The following is a 14,182-nucleotide window of genomic DNA, read 5'->3' as shown; positions in this document are numbered from 1 at the left end:
AAATATATGCTTCCATGCAGAGAAAGTGTGCCTATATGGCATTGAGAAATCCCAAGACTGATTTCAGGCCTTCCTAAAAGGAAAGGAATCCACTGAGCCGTGGAAAAGGAAGGTAAAGAATATCCAATGTTTTAACCAAGTGTCCTATTAAGAGTATTTCCATTGCTCAGCTCTTAGATCTCATAACTAATAATGATAAACAGAGATTTCAGCATCTCTCTGTATGCATGTATGGGAAAAGCAGAAAGTATTTGGTATCACATCTGTAGGCACTCACAGAATATGACAAACCAGTCTTGTAAGTTACTACAAACTCTGCAGAAAGAGAAAATTAAGCCTCCACATGGGACCCATCCTTACTGCTTCAGATATAAGGTGCTACCAACATGGATAACTTTAAATCTTTCCAATTTTAGATCCAACTTGGAAACTAGTGCTAAATATATTAAATTTGACTTGATGTAAATGGAAAAACTTCCTTACAATTAGTAAATTCCAAATTGGAATGGGTTACCTTGGGAGTTAGTGAGTCTTCCTTTTTCAGAGGTCTTAAAACAAAGGTTGGATGGCCACCAGTCAGGTGTTAGAATATGTTCTTGTTTAATGTACAGATTGAACTGAGTAGCTTCTGAGCAGTTTTCCAACTCTGAGATTCTGTTTACCAAGACCTATCATTTGTCTTCAAAATGTAAATGTCTCATCCTCGCCATTACTTTTATTACCAACCTGATCCTAAACCTTTTTATTTCTTGCCTTGATTACTGAAAAATGCCCATTTTTTTCTACCTTTATTATGTCCTGCACACAAATTAGATCATTCTTTCTGACATGCAAAGCTTTTCAATCTTTAATCAAAAGTTTCCAAGGTCCTTCTGTGCCTGCAGTATAAAGATGGTTTTTTTTTTCCCTCTGGCAATGAATTTGAAATTCAAATCCAGCTTTGATTACCTATCAACTTTGGCTTTGGGCAATTCATCTAACTTCTTTCTGCCTTAGTTTCCTAAACTATAAACTAATGATAACAATAGTCTCTATCTCCCAGGTTGTATGAGGAACAAATGAGACAATGTTTGTAAAGTACAACGTCTGGCACATAGAAGGCATTTAACAAATACTTGTTTGTTTCTTTCCTTCCATCTCTTTTCATTATTTCCCTAAGATACACAAAGGGAGGATAAACAAAGCTTGGGGCTAGGGCTTGTCCCTAGAATAGAGATAAAATATCTATACACCTCCTCTACATGTATCTCTTTCCAAGCATTGCAGATAGAATCTTCTTGCCCTTTCTGATTCTCATTGTGACTTTCAGAGAAAACCCTTAACAAATAACAAAAGCCCATTCTATCATCTCATATTGTTATTCAGAGAACATTGTCATGTATACCATATCAAGAAAGTATATATTTTTAACAAAAGAAATTATATTCATGAATGTCCATTGTTTTTAAAATTTTTTTTTCTTGTAAATTATTTTTTGGTTCTCTGCTGCCACCTTATTTATTTTATTCTCCCCTCCCTCTTTTTATCCCTCTCCCACTCAAGCTATAATTAAGTATTCCTATATGGCATTTGAGAAAGCCCAAGACTGATTCCTGCATTTGTAGACAGAAGACAAGACTGAACTCTACATATGTATACATAATGTAGCTATATCCATACATATACACATTCACACACACCCCTCCCCTTACATATATACACGTCTTTCCTATCCTTGTTTACTCTTTAATTAAATTCTGCTCCATACCTTGTCTTATTATTACTTAACTTCCCTCCACCCAAGCATCCCTCTCTTGTTTTCTTCCCTCAGCCCTTTGCTTCCCCATCTACCCATCTCTTCCCCTTATTTCCTTATAGCTTTTGGAGGGTGCTATACCCTTTATAGTATATATGTAGTGTTGCCTGTTAGAACTCATTTTTACAAGATTTTGAGTTCTAAGTTTCTTTCCTTCCTCCCTCCCACTCTTCCCATCTTCCTAAAATGGTAGGCAATTTTATATAGGTTATTTCCATATACTATTTCCATATTACAGTTGTGAAAGAAGAAACATCCAAAGAAAAGAAAATGAAAAACAATAAAATGAAAAAGTATGCTTTGATTTGCATTCAGAGTCCATCAGTTCTGTATCTGAATGTGGATAACATTTTCCTTCATAAGTCCTTTGTTCTTGTCTTCGATTATTGTTTTGCTGAGAAAAGCTGAGTCATTCATAATTGATCATCATATAGTGGTGAGGTTCTGCTCATTTCACTTTGCATCAGTTTATACAAGTTTATATGAGTCTTTCCAGATTTTTCCGAAATCTGCCTTTTCATTTCTTATTGCAGTTATTTAGCCATTGATGGGCATCCCCTCAATTTCCAATAATTTGCCACCATGTCAAGGGTTACTATAGATATTTTTGCACAAGTAAGTCCTTTTTTCTTTTTTAATGAACTCTTTCTAGTTATGGTATTATTGAATCAAAGAATATGCACAATTTGGTTGTTATCTGGGCATAGTTCGAAATTTCTCACCAGAATGGTTGCATCAATTCAAAACTCCACCAACAGTGTATTAGCTTCCCAATTTTCCCATATTCTCTTCAATGTATATCATTTTCCTTTTTTTTTTTTTTTTGGTTCATATTATATTAGCCAATATGATAGATGTGAGGTGTTTCCTCAGAGTTGTTTTATTTCCATTTCTCTAATCAAAACTGATTTAGAATGCTTCTGTATATGTATATAGATAGCTTTGATTTCTTCATCTGAAAATTTCATGTTCATATCCTTTGACCATTTATCAATTGAGGAATGGCTTATATTCTTATGAATTTGGCTCATTTCTCTACATATTTGAGAAACAAGGCCTTTATCAAAGACAAATGTAAAGATTGTTTCCCAGCTTTCCTTCTGATATTGGTTGCATTGGTTTTGTTTATGTAAAACCTTTTTAATTTTATATAATCAAAATTATCTATTTTATATTTTTTAATGCTCTCTATTTCTTGTTTGGTCATGAACTTATAAATCACTTGACTTCTTTAAGAATTTGGATGCTATGCCACTTGGTGCATATAAGTTTAGTATTGAAACTAAACTTATTTTGTTATCTCTGGTACCTTTTAGCAAGGTGTATTTTCTGTCTTTATCTCATTTAATAAGATCTACTTTTGCTTTTGCTCAAACAAAGCAAAAGTAGGATTGCTATCCCTGCCTTTTCTTTTTCTTTCTTTTTTTTTTTTTTTTTACTTCAGTGAAGCACAATAGGTTTTGCTCTAGCTGCCTACTTTTAATCTATGTATCTCTCTGCTTCAAATATGTCTCTTGAAAACAGCATATTGTAGGATGCTGATTTTTTTATCTTCTTTGCTATGTTTCTGTTTTATGGGAGAGTTCATCCCATTCATTTTCATAGTTATGATTACTTACTATGTATTTTCCTTATTTTTCCTCTCTTTCCTTTCACCTTTTCCCTCCTTAATAGTGTTTTGCTTCTATCTATTGCCTCCCTTGTCTGCCCTCTCTTCTCTGTCAGTTCCTCCACCCCCAATTTTATTTAATCTCCTTTCTTGTCGGGTAAGATAGATTTTTATATTCAATTGATTGTATATATTGTAATGCCGGAGAAACTGAGGCAGGAGAGAGATTAGAGAGTTTTAATATTTTTATTAATGGGAGAGTAAGATTGACTGGACAGGACTCTCGTCTCAGATTATCCAGTCAGACAGAGATAAGTATACTGGGACCAAGGAATCCATATTGGTCCCAGGGCTGGAGGACCCAAAGAATCCAGCGTCCAGCATACAGCTGCCAGACGCCATTCTCCAGCAATGAATGGAGGAACCCCAACTTCTTAAATACCTTTTTGGAGACAAAGAAGAGAAAGGGAGGGAAAGTTTTTATCAGGGAGGGGAAGCCATAAAACCCTAAAAAATCCGGAGACAAAGAAGTAAAGATATCGTGGGTTATCTTGGAATATTCTAAAGGAATATTGTAAATCCTTGAGAACACAAAACACTCAGGAATCTACTCTCTTATCTTGCTAATTTATAAGAGATTGAGACAGAACAGTTAAGGAAACTGAGACAAGGGAAACTTTTACAGGGAAACTGAGTCAGGACAGTTAAAGAGAACTGTGGCATAACAATATTTTTCCCTTTTTAAATAGATATGATGAGTTCAAGCAATGTCCATCACTCATCCTTCCATCTCTCCCTCCAGTGTAATAGGTTTTTCAAGCCTCTTCATATGAAATAATTTATCTGTTTCTACTTCTCCTTTCTTTCTGCACCTAGTGTATTCCCCTTTCTCACCCCTTAATTTTTTTGTAATTCCTTCAAAATATATGAGATATATTTCCATTTTGAGAAAACATATATAACAATAGAAGAAATTATATTCATGAGTGTCCATCTTTGTTTCCTTACTCTTTTGTTCTCTGCTGAGTACTTTTTACTTTATTCTTTTTTCCCTTCCATCCTCTCTACTTCCCCCAAGTATCCTAGAGTTAAGCCCAGATATATTTATATATACAAAAACACACACATTTTATATATCTATATATCTATATTTGTATCTATATCTCTATAAACACACACACACACACACAGGCCTACATGCAAATATACTCAGTTTGATTTTGTTTAAGATCAATGATTACTAGCTCTATTTTTTCCTAGTAAGTTCTAATCCTGATCCTTGTAGTGTTTTGTATGTCTCTTATTTCCTATCCCTAATAATGTTTCTATTTTAAATTCTGCTCCTTGCCTTGCCTTGTTCCCTCCATCAATGCATCCCTTTCTTATCTTCTTTCTCCTCCTTCTCCTTTCCTCTTTATCCCATCCCTATCCTATCTATATACCTTATTCCACTCCAATTAGTCTAAACACCATTCTATACTCCCATCTTATCTTATGCTACCTTTTCCCCCTCTTTATCCCTTTCCCATTAATCTATACACTTTGACCCACTACCAATACTCTATATACACTTCTGTACCTCACCCTATTCTTTGTCCCTTGCTCATTATTCTACATACCTTGTTGCACTGCCATAAATATCCCCACCTTATCCTATTTCCTACCCCAATTTCCCCAATTTCTTTATATATCCTATTTAATACTGGAGCTCTTTTAGTACTTAAATTCTATTCTTGTTTTTTTTTTTTTTAAACTGCATTGTGGAAGATCATTTTTTAAAAGATCATTTGTATAACATAATTACAATTTTTTATTTTTTCCTAGACAATTTTGCTTTTTAGTCAGATCATACTCAGCTCTGCCCAAATCTTTCTTTTGAACTACCCAATTCCTGATATCAATCTACAACATACATTTCCATGTAAAAAACATAAACTGTTTGTCCTTAAGTTTCTTGAAATTAATCTTTGATATTGTTTCTTATATATTAAATTTTCCATTAAGTTTGAGTTTGGTTGAGAAAAAGTCTTGAAAAATCTGAAAGTTCATGGAATGTCATTTTTTTTTAAATTTATGATTATGGATAGTTTTGCTGGATATAATATTTTTGGTCACAGTCCTAGTGATATCTATGATTCCAAGACCTGTGGTTTTTTTATTGTGGTTGCTGATAAGCTCAGTTCAATTGTACTTCTAATATATTTGAATTTTTTTCCTTGTTTATTGCAAAATTTTCTCTTTTAATTGGAATTTTTGAAACTTGGCAATAATATTCCTATGTATTTCCCACAAAGGATCTCTTTGAGACTCCTTCCTTCCTTCCTTCCTTCTTCTTTCCTTCCTTCCTTCCTTCCTTTCTTCCTTCCTTTTCTTTCTTTCCTTCCTTTTCTTTCTTTCCTTCCTTTCTTTCTTCTTTCTCTTCTAGTTCTATCATCCAGGACAATTTTCTTAGGTTATTTCTTGCATTGTTGTATCAAGGTTATTTTTTTGGTTACAACTTTCAGGTAGTTCAATTATTGGTTTTTCTTTTTGATCTGTTCTCCAGATGTATTATTTTTCTTAGAAGATGTTTCATATTCTGTTCAATTTTTTTCGATCTTTATCATTTGTTTTGTTATTTGTCTCATGGCTTCACTGACTTCCCCTTGCCTAATTCTAATTATCAAAGAGTTATTTTTTTCTTTAAGACTCTATCTTCTTTTCTAATTGGCTTTTTATAATCTTCTTGTTTTTCTTGCTTTTTAAATTTTTTTAAATTTTAATTTAATTTTTATTTTTCCCTCATATCTAATTTCATTTTTAAAGTCTTTTTTTTGTCCTTCTATAAATAAATTCACATTCCTGACTTTCTTATTTTTATTATGGTTAGATTTATTTAGCTCTGAGAGTTCTCCAGAAAATATTGAAGTCCTCTAGTAGTATGGTTTTACAGTCTATTTCCTCTTGTAATTCATTTAACTTTAAGAATTTGGCACTATGCCATTTGTTATATATGTGTTTAGTGTTGATATCACTTCATTGTCTATGGTGACTTTTAGCAAGGTGCAGTTTTTTTGCTTATCTCTTTTAATTAATTCTGTTTTTGTTTTGGCTTTCTCATGATTTTACTATCCCTGCTTTTTTGCTTCAGTATAATAGATTCTGCTCCAGCTTCTTATTTTAACACTGTGTCTTTCTGTTTCACGTGTTTCTTGTAAACAGCATGTTGTTGGATTTTAGTTTCTATTTCATTCTGCTGTGTGCTTCCATTTTATGTGTGAGTTTATCACATTTATGTTCCACCTTTATTATTACTAATTGTGCATTTCTATCCATCCTATTTCCTTCTGTTCAGAGAATGCAGCTTAGAAAATTGCATGTGTGTGCATGTGTGTGTATGTATGTGTGTGTGTGTGTGTGTATATATATATATATACATATACATATATATATGTGTATATATATATATATATATATATATATATATATATATATATATATTATATATATTTTCTGCCTGACAATTCAGTCATTGCACATTACACTAATGGAACTCCTTTGTGGAGTTCAAAGCCTGTTTCAAAGCCTAGAGCACAATTCTTTTGCATTTTCTTGATGAGAGAAAATCTTTGAACTTGGAGAGCAACCCTTTAGAAGCAGCTAAAAATCTTTGACTTCCAGTCTGTTAAATAAGATGGGTTATCCTGTGTAACCCTATCTTCCCCTAACTAAGTATACCCTCAATCTAGCCCTTTATTATTGTTTAAAAAAATAAACTGCATTATAACTAAAAAATAGGGAGGATAATTTTCTTCCATACTTTGTACTATAGTAATATTGCTGAAATTTCAGGTGACTAAGTTGAAATAAAACACTTATTTAATTGCATAATTTTGATTATACTTATTCCAAAAATGTATTTTAACTATATAGTGTCATATATATTCATATCACACATCTATCAATTTATGTATTTTATATGCATATTATATAGACCTGTACATATATTTGAAACTTTTGTGGAGGATATTGGCAAAATCCATTAGCACACCAAGCCAAAACCATTACAACATGTGCAATACTTCCCACTTTTTGCTATATCCCAATTTAATAAAATGTCTTTTGGCTTCCTTTTGGGTTTCCACAACTTTTTAGTATTTAACAGGTCAACAATTATAATCATATGTTGACTTTGCAATATACAACTTTAATGATGTGTTACTATGTAGCAACCCTTGGATAAGTCTTCCAAAGGTGTTGTTTCATAATTGTCAACTAGAATGTTCAAACTAACCTCAAAGGTTCAGAGATAGTATTAACAAAGGAATTGTTAAGGACACAATTATCATATGTATGGTGAAGAAGAAGGATAGTATCCAGAACTCTTTAAAACTTTTCATGAGAAATAAGTTTAGACATATTGGCACAACAGTTTTAAAGTGATTTTAAAAAATATGTGTGTTGGGATGAATACAGAGAGGCTTGGAGAGACCTACATGGACTGATGCTAAGTGAGATGAGCAGAACCAGGAGATCATTATACACTTTAACAACGATACTGTATGAGGATGTATTCTGATGGAAGTGGATTTCTATGACAAAGAGACCTAACTGAGTTCCAGTGGGTAAATGTTGGACAGAAACAGTTACACCCAAAGAAGGAACACTGGGAAACGAATGTGAACTATTTGCATTTTTGATTTTCTTCCTGAGTTATTTTTACCTTCTGAATCCAATTCTCCCTGTGCAACAGGAGAACTGTTTGGTTCTGCAAATATGTATTATATCTAGGATATACTGCAACATATTTAACATATATAGGACTGCTTGCCATCTTAGGGGGGGGTGGAGGAAGGGAGGGGAAAAAACGAAACATAAGCGAGTGCAAGGGATAATGTTGTAAAAAATTACCCTGGCATGGATTCTGTCAATACAAAGTTATTATTAAATAAAATAAAATTTTAAAAAAAATATGTGTGTTGATTTGTAAACTCAGAAGAAGCCTAATCTTATAGAGAAGTTCACATAATGGAAATATATGGGATACAGGTGTTAAAAAAAAATACTCTAAAGACCTAGGGATCAATGAAATGAAAACTGTTTTACATCTTTACCTACAGAAGTGTTTATCTTGATAAGTGTCCAAAAATAAAGTGAAGATATGAATAAAAAAAGGATACTTCAGAAAAGGTGAGGGAGAATTTCGAAAAAAAAAAATAAGGTTGGACTTTATGTAACTTTAAAATTACATGAAACAACCAGCAGGATGAATACAGAGAGGACTGGCGAGACTTACATGAACTGATGCTAAGTGAAATGAGCAGAACCAGGAGATCATTATACACTTCGACAACGATATTGTATGAGGACATATTTTGATGGAAGTGGATTTCTTTGATAAAGAGACCTAAGTTTCAATTGATAAATGACGGACAAAAGCAGCTACACCCAAAGAAAGAACACTGGGAAACGAATGTGAACTCTCTGCATTTTTGTTTTTCTTCCCGGGTTATTTATACCTTCTGAATCCAATTCTCCCTATGCAACAAGAGAACTGTTCGGTTCTGCAAACATATATTGTATCTAGGATATACTGCAACATATCCAACATATAAAGGACTGCTTGCCATCTAGGGGAAGGGGTGGAAGGAGGGAGGGGGAAAAAAAATCGGAACAGAAACGAGTGTCAATATAAAGTAATTATTAAATAAAAAATTAAAAAAAAATAAAAATTAATATTTTCCCCAATTACATATGAAAACAATTTTTTTTTAGCATTCTTTTTAGAAATTTTGAGTTCTAAATTCCCTTTTTAGTTCCCCCTGCCCTTCCCTATAATGGTAAACAATTAGACATAGTTTATACCTATGCAATCATTCAAAACAAAATTCCTTTCCATAATAGTCATGTTGTGAAAAAAACATAGACACCCCCCCCCAAAAAAAAAAAAAAAAAAAGAAGAGAAAAAGTGAAAAACAGTGTACTTTTATTCACGTCCAGAAGTTGTCAATTCTTTCTCTGAGGATAGATAGTATTTTTTGTCATGGATCCTTTTCAAATTATTTTGGATAATTGTATTGCTGGGAATCTTAAGTCATTCACAGTAGATCATCGTACAATATTGCTGTGTACAATGTTCTCTTGGTTCTGCTTACTTCACTTTGCATCAGCTCATGTAAGTCTTTCTGGGTTTCAGAGAAAGGTTTTTGGTAAACTATAACACTCATTTCTGCTAAAGACATTAGAAAGCTTTGAAATAAATGATCATTTCCTTTAAAATGATTAATAGTCTATGTCTAAATTTGGTTGTCAGATTTTTATTTATGATCACTTTTGTAAAGGTGTGATATACAGCCATAAAATGGGCCCATGCCTTTATTTCCATTCAATAATTTCCTTTATTTATAGCAGAAATAAAGTATAATTCTAATATAAAAAAAAATTACATGAAACATGGGAGCAGTCTGGTGGTTATTTTTGATTTTTGACTTAGGGGGACTGGTCATGGTCCAATTTAGTTACCTTTCTCTAAAAGTTCTGGCATAAATAAAATAAAAACAAATTTTAGTAATTTTTTGACCCTTTAGATCATTTTAACTTTACTCTCAGAACACTATCAATGGAAGCAAGTTTTTTTTTCTTAGACAAACATTTTTCTAAGAGAATCTCCATTGCTTTTTGACTACTTTAAGTGGTATCCTCATGATATTTTTTTTTGAAGTGTTTTTTTCAAAACTCAGGCTGTTGTCAAATTCTTAATTCATTGGGGGTGTTTTGAGAGCGATTTATGGTAAACCTAAGTCCTATAATTGCCACTTTCTTGGAAAACAGGAATGAAGCATCATTTGTAAAAGATGTACCAAGCTAGAACATGCATTCTCATCTTTTTTTTTCTTTTGCTTTAACATCTTTACTTTTTTTTTTTTTTAAGAGAGAAATATTTCAGAAAGGATGGTGTCTTATAGATAGAATTTTTATTCTGGAAACGTATTCCTAAGAGCAAATCCCATGGGCACCATGATAGGTTTTAAGAGTCTCCTTAAACCACAAATATTTCTCCATCTCCTACATCAGGCATTCCCTTATATTAGAAATGAAAGCAGATGATGAGTGAACAGACAATAAGTTCTTGTGGTAACTCTTCCAGAAACACCTGTTTCTATTAGCATGGGTCCACTTTATTTAGGAGTTTGGATAGCTATAAACAGATGTATTTTTCATTATAATAAAGTGGGCCTCAAAAGCTAGTTGACCAAATATGTCAAGTAAAGGTGAATAAAATTGCTGAATAAAGAATGCTTTTTATATACAGTGCAAACATTTTAACAGAATCTTTAACAACTCTGAAAAATAATTTAAATAATATAGATTTAGACTAACAAACTAATCATAGTTTAAATATATTTAAAGCAAACTAATTTTTTTGAATCTTGTATTTGTAATTCACTAATGTAACCCACTCCTGGAACTTTACCATAAGGTTTGGAATGGAGTGGGGATTGTTATTGGCAGATTATCTTCCCAGATCTCAGATGATTTTCCCTAAATTTTGAGAGGTTTGGGGATCTTGACCTGGAAGCAAACTGTCAGGGCCACTGACATTGAATTCCAAGCTTCCTCTCACTATTGAAAAAAAAGGGGGGCTAGGAGTAAGAGAAGAGGAGACCAGTTATTAACATATAGCCATCTTTTACTTGTAGTTTTCTCGGAAATCTTGACTTTATTGAGAGAATGATGAATGCTGACAAATAATATGATGCTTTGAGAAGCAAAAATTTCCTGGAATTAAAGGAATTTTCAAGTGTAAATGGAATACCACACTAACCCATACACCATGCAGCACATTATGAAAGGTAAGAAATTTATCCTTAACGTTGTGATAGATATGCTTCCAAAACCTGGGAATTTGCCTGGTTTTCCATTAAACACCAAGGTCTTGAAAGCAAATCTGTGGATTATAATAAAAGTTTAGCTTTGAAAAAATGACTGCTTATCAAAATATCTAATGAAGTAAAAGTGTGATTTTTGTAACGAATTAAAGAGTGTGCTAAAATCTTGTGAACTCAGTGACAAGTCATGTAAATTAAGTGAACACAAGAAAAGGGTGATATGTGCTTATTAGAATTTTAAAATAAGTTAAAAGTTTTAAGATTAATTTTTAAATCAGCAAATTTACTTATTTTACTTTGTTCTAGTTAATTTTCATAGCACTGCATCTGCTTCATTTACTTTGTTGCTTGCCCCAATGCTTAATGGAGATATAGACAGAAGGAAAGTAGGTCCTACTGTACCTCAACTAAGAAGAGAGATCTTAGAAGTATAATAGAAGATAAGACTGGGAGTCAGGTCACCCAGGCTCATCTCTTGGCTCTGATATGTGAACTTAGGATTGGTCTAACCTTTTCTTTTCTATAGTTTTCTCATTTGTCAGATTGAGGGGCTTGGACCAGATTCAATTTAGCTAAATTTGTTTAGCTCTGCCCTGCTGGGGTTTACCTTTTATTGCAGGATGTGATACTTAAACAGTTGAGTACAATACAATTTCAGGGTAGTTTGAAAGCACTTGCAACTTTGAGAAATTAGGAAAGATTTCCCATAGGAGGTGGTATGTGAGTTGAATTGAGTCCCAAAGGAAGCTAAAGATTCCAAAAGTTGGAGATAAGGAGAGAAAGCATTTAAGTATAGCTGGTACAAAGGTAGGAATTTGGGGAAAGAGCAAATAAATAAGGATGGCTGGAATGTAGAGAGGTAGTTGGGGAGTAATGTGAAACAAATCTGAAAAGATAAGAATAGAGCCATATTGTGAAGGGTTTTATATATGAAATGGAGGAATAATATATATTTTATCCCAGAGGCAACAGAGAAAAACTGAAGGTTCCTGAAGAAGGACGTAATGTGACCAGAACTATACTTTAGGAATATAAATTTAGCAGTTGGAAGATAGATGAGAGAAAGGAGATACTATAAGCAAAAAGTCCAGTTAGGAGACTACTATAATAACATAGGTGGGAGATTAATGAACTTGGGGTACTTGTGAGGGGTGAGAGGGAGAAATTGTAAAAGATGAAGCTGAACTGACAAGACTAGGTGACTGAATATGATGGGAGATTGAAGAAATAAAGGATGATTTAGAGGCTGTGAATAAACATGAGTGACAAAGTATGGCCATAGGCCAAATGGACAATGAAGTGTCCAATTGGATTTATGGGCAAATGAAAGCCTACCTGAACTTATTCCACAATGATTAACATACTAGCCCTACTCCCCATATACCTCCCATATCAGTGATTTAGAACACCTGGTTGTTATTCAAGCCACATTCCCTGTCTCTCCTCCTCCCCATGTCATTCTCATTCCCCTCAACTGAACTTCTTCCCGTACTGTTTCTGCTCCTGCTTCTGCCTATACTCTGAAGCCATCAGTTCCTTTGATCATGGTCTATGAAATGTTTACTTCATAGACAAAAAAATTTTGCTTTAATCTTAAATCTTTTAAAAATAATTTATTTATTTTTAACTTACAGAAAAAAATAAGCATTTCCATAATATAGTATAATAAAAAAGATAATTGGACACAAAACTGCAAATCAGTTATATACAACTTGATATTCCTTTTAAATATATAATAAAGTTATCCTGTACGTTTCTTCCCCCTCCTTTACCCTAGAAATGGCTACCATTACACACGTACATATATACATATATGCATTCAAATATATGTTTATATATGTGTGTATAATACATATACATAGTTATCATATATGTGTGTAATACATATATGGGGGGTGTATAAGCATGTGAAATCATTCTGTAATCTATTTTTCAGTTTTTTTCCTCTGGATGCAGAGAAATCCTTTTCTCTTCCGTTCTTCCATTTTCTGATTCTCATTGAAACCTGGCTCCTCTCTTATTGACAGTCTCTTGTGCCTCCCATTCTAGTGTGGGCTATACTTTTACTCATTCTCCCCAGACTCACAGATTCCAACTAGCAGAGTTGGAATACTCCTTGATCTGCGCTATTGCTTCCAGATTCTGCCATCATCATTTAGTCATTTTTCCTCCTCTGAGGTCCATTCATTCCATATTCACTCTCCATTCTAGAGCCATTGTTTACTGATGTTGAGAAGGCTCCCTTTCTTACCTCAGTGAATTCAGGGCCTAGCTCTTAGATTTCCCTCCTCAACTCTTGTTCACATACTAGGAGTTTTCAATAAATACTAATGCTTCCTTAAAAACCTCACAGTCCTGAGCTGATTCATTTCCCATGAGCTACTCCTCCATCATGCTTTAGCCACTCACATGGATGGTCATACTGCGAATTTTCCCATGACCCAAAATACATGACCTGTATGTTCATGAACTTTGAAATTCCCTTATCCAATCACAATCTTTTGTCATTTCACTTCTCCCTCTACTTTGCAACCTTGTTCTTCATCTAAGAATTACTTCTAATCCCTCTACCACTCAGTTCTTTCGCAGACCATCACCCCTAAACTAATCACACCTCTTTCTTTCCTCATATTTATTCCCATGGTAAAGTGGTTCAGTTCTATACTGTAGTCTGCTCTGGAGACCCTTGCCCCCTTATCTTCTTACTATTTCTCTCTGGCCATCAACTACCTTTGTGTCTACATAGGTGCTACTGGTGAAACTGGTGAGGTGTGCAACTGCTTGGATGGGGTCCAAAATCATTTTATGTTACATACCTTTAACTGGGCCTTCACTGATACAAGACAATCTTTTTACACCGCCAAATTAACTCATACAACTCAACACAATGACTCTCAAACTTCTAATGGC

The 14,182-nt window shown here is 33.5% G+C and overlaps 1 long non-coding RNA gene across 1 annotated transcript in view; it reads left to right on the top strand.

Moving 5' to 3' along the window:
• The window catches only part of LOC127551339 (uncharacterized), a 33,313-nt gene that overhangs the window by 16,572 nt on the left and 2,559 nt on the right, over positions 1-14,182 (top strand). Inside the window, exon 2 of the long non-coding RNA XR_007951059.1 lies at positions 11,084-11,236. This is a non-coding gene — a long non-coding RNA (uncharacterized LOC127551339). The remainder of the gene's footprint in view (positions 1-11,083; positions 11,237-14,182) is intronic.

The sequence above is a fragment of the Antechinus flavipes genome, chromosome 2, assembly GCF_016432865.1.
Source record: "Antechinus flavipes isolate AdamAnt ecotype Samford, QLD, Australia chromosome 2, AdamAnt_v2, whole genome shotgun sequence".
NCBI classification, from domain to species: domain Eukaryota; kingdom Metazoa; phylum Chordata; class Mammalia; order Dasyuromorphia; family Dasyuridae; genus Antechinus; species Antechinus flavipes.
This window is presented reverse-complemented; position numbering and strand designations above follow the sequence as displayed.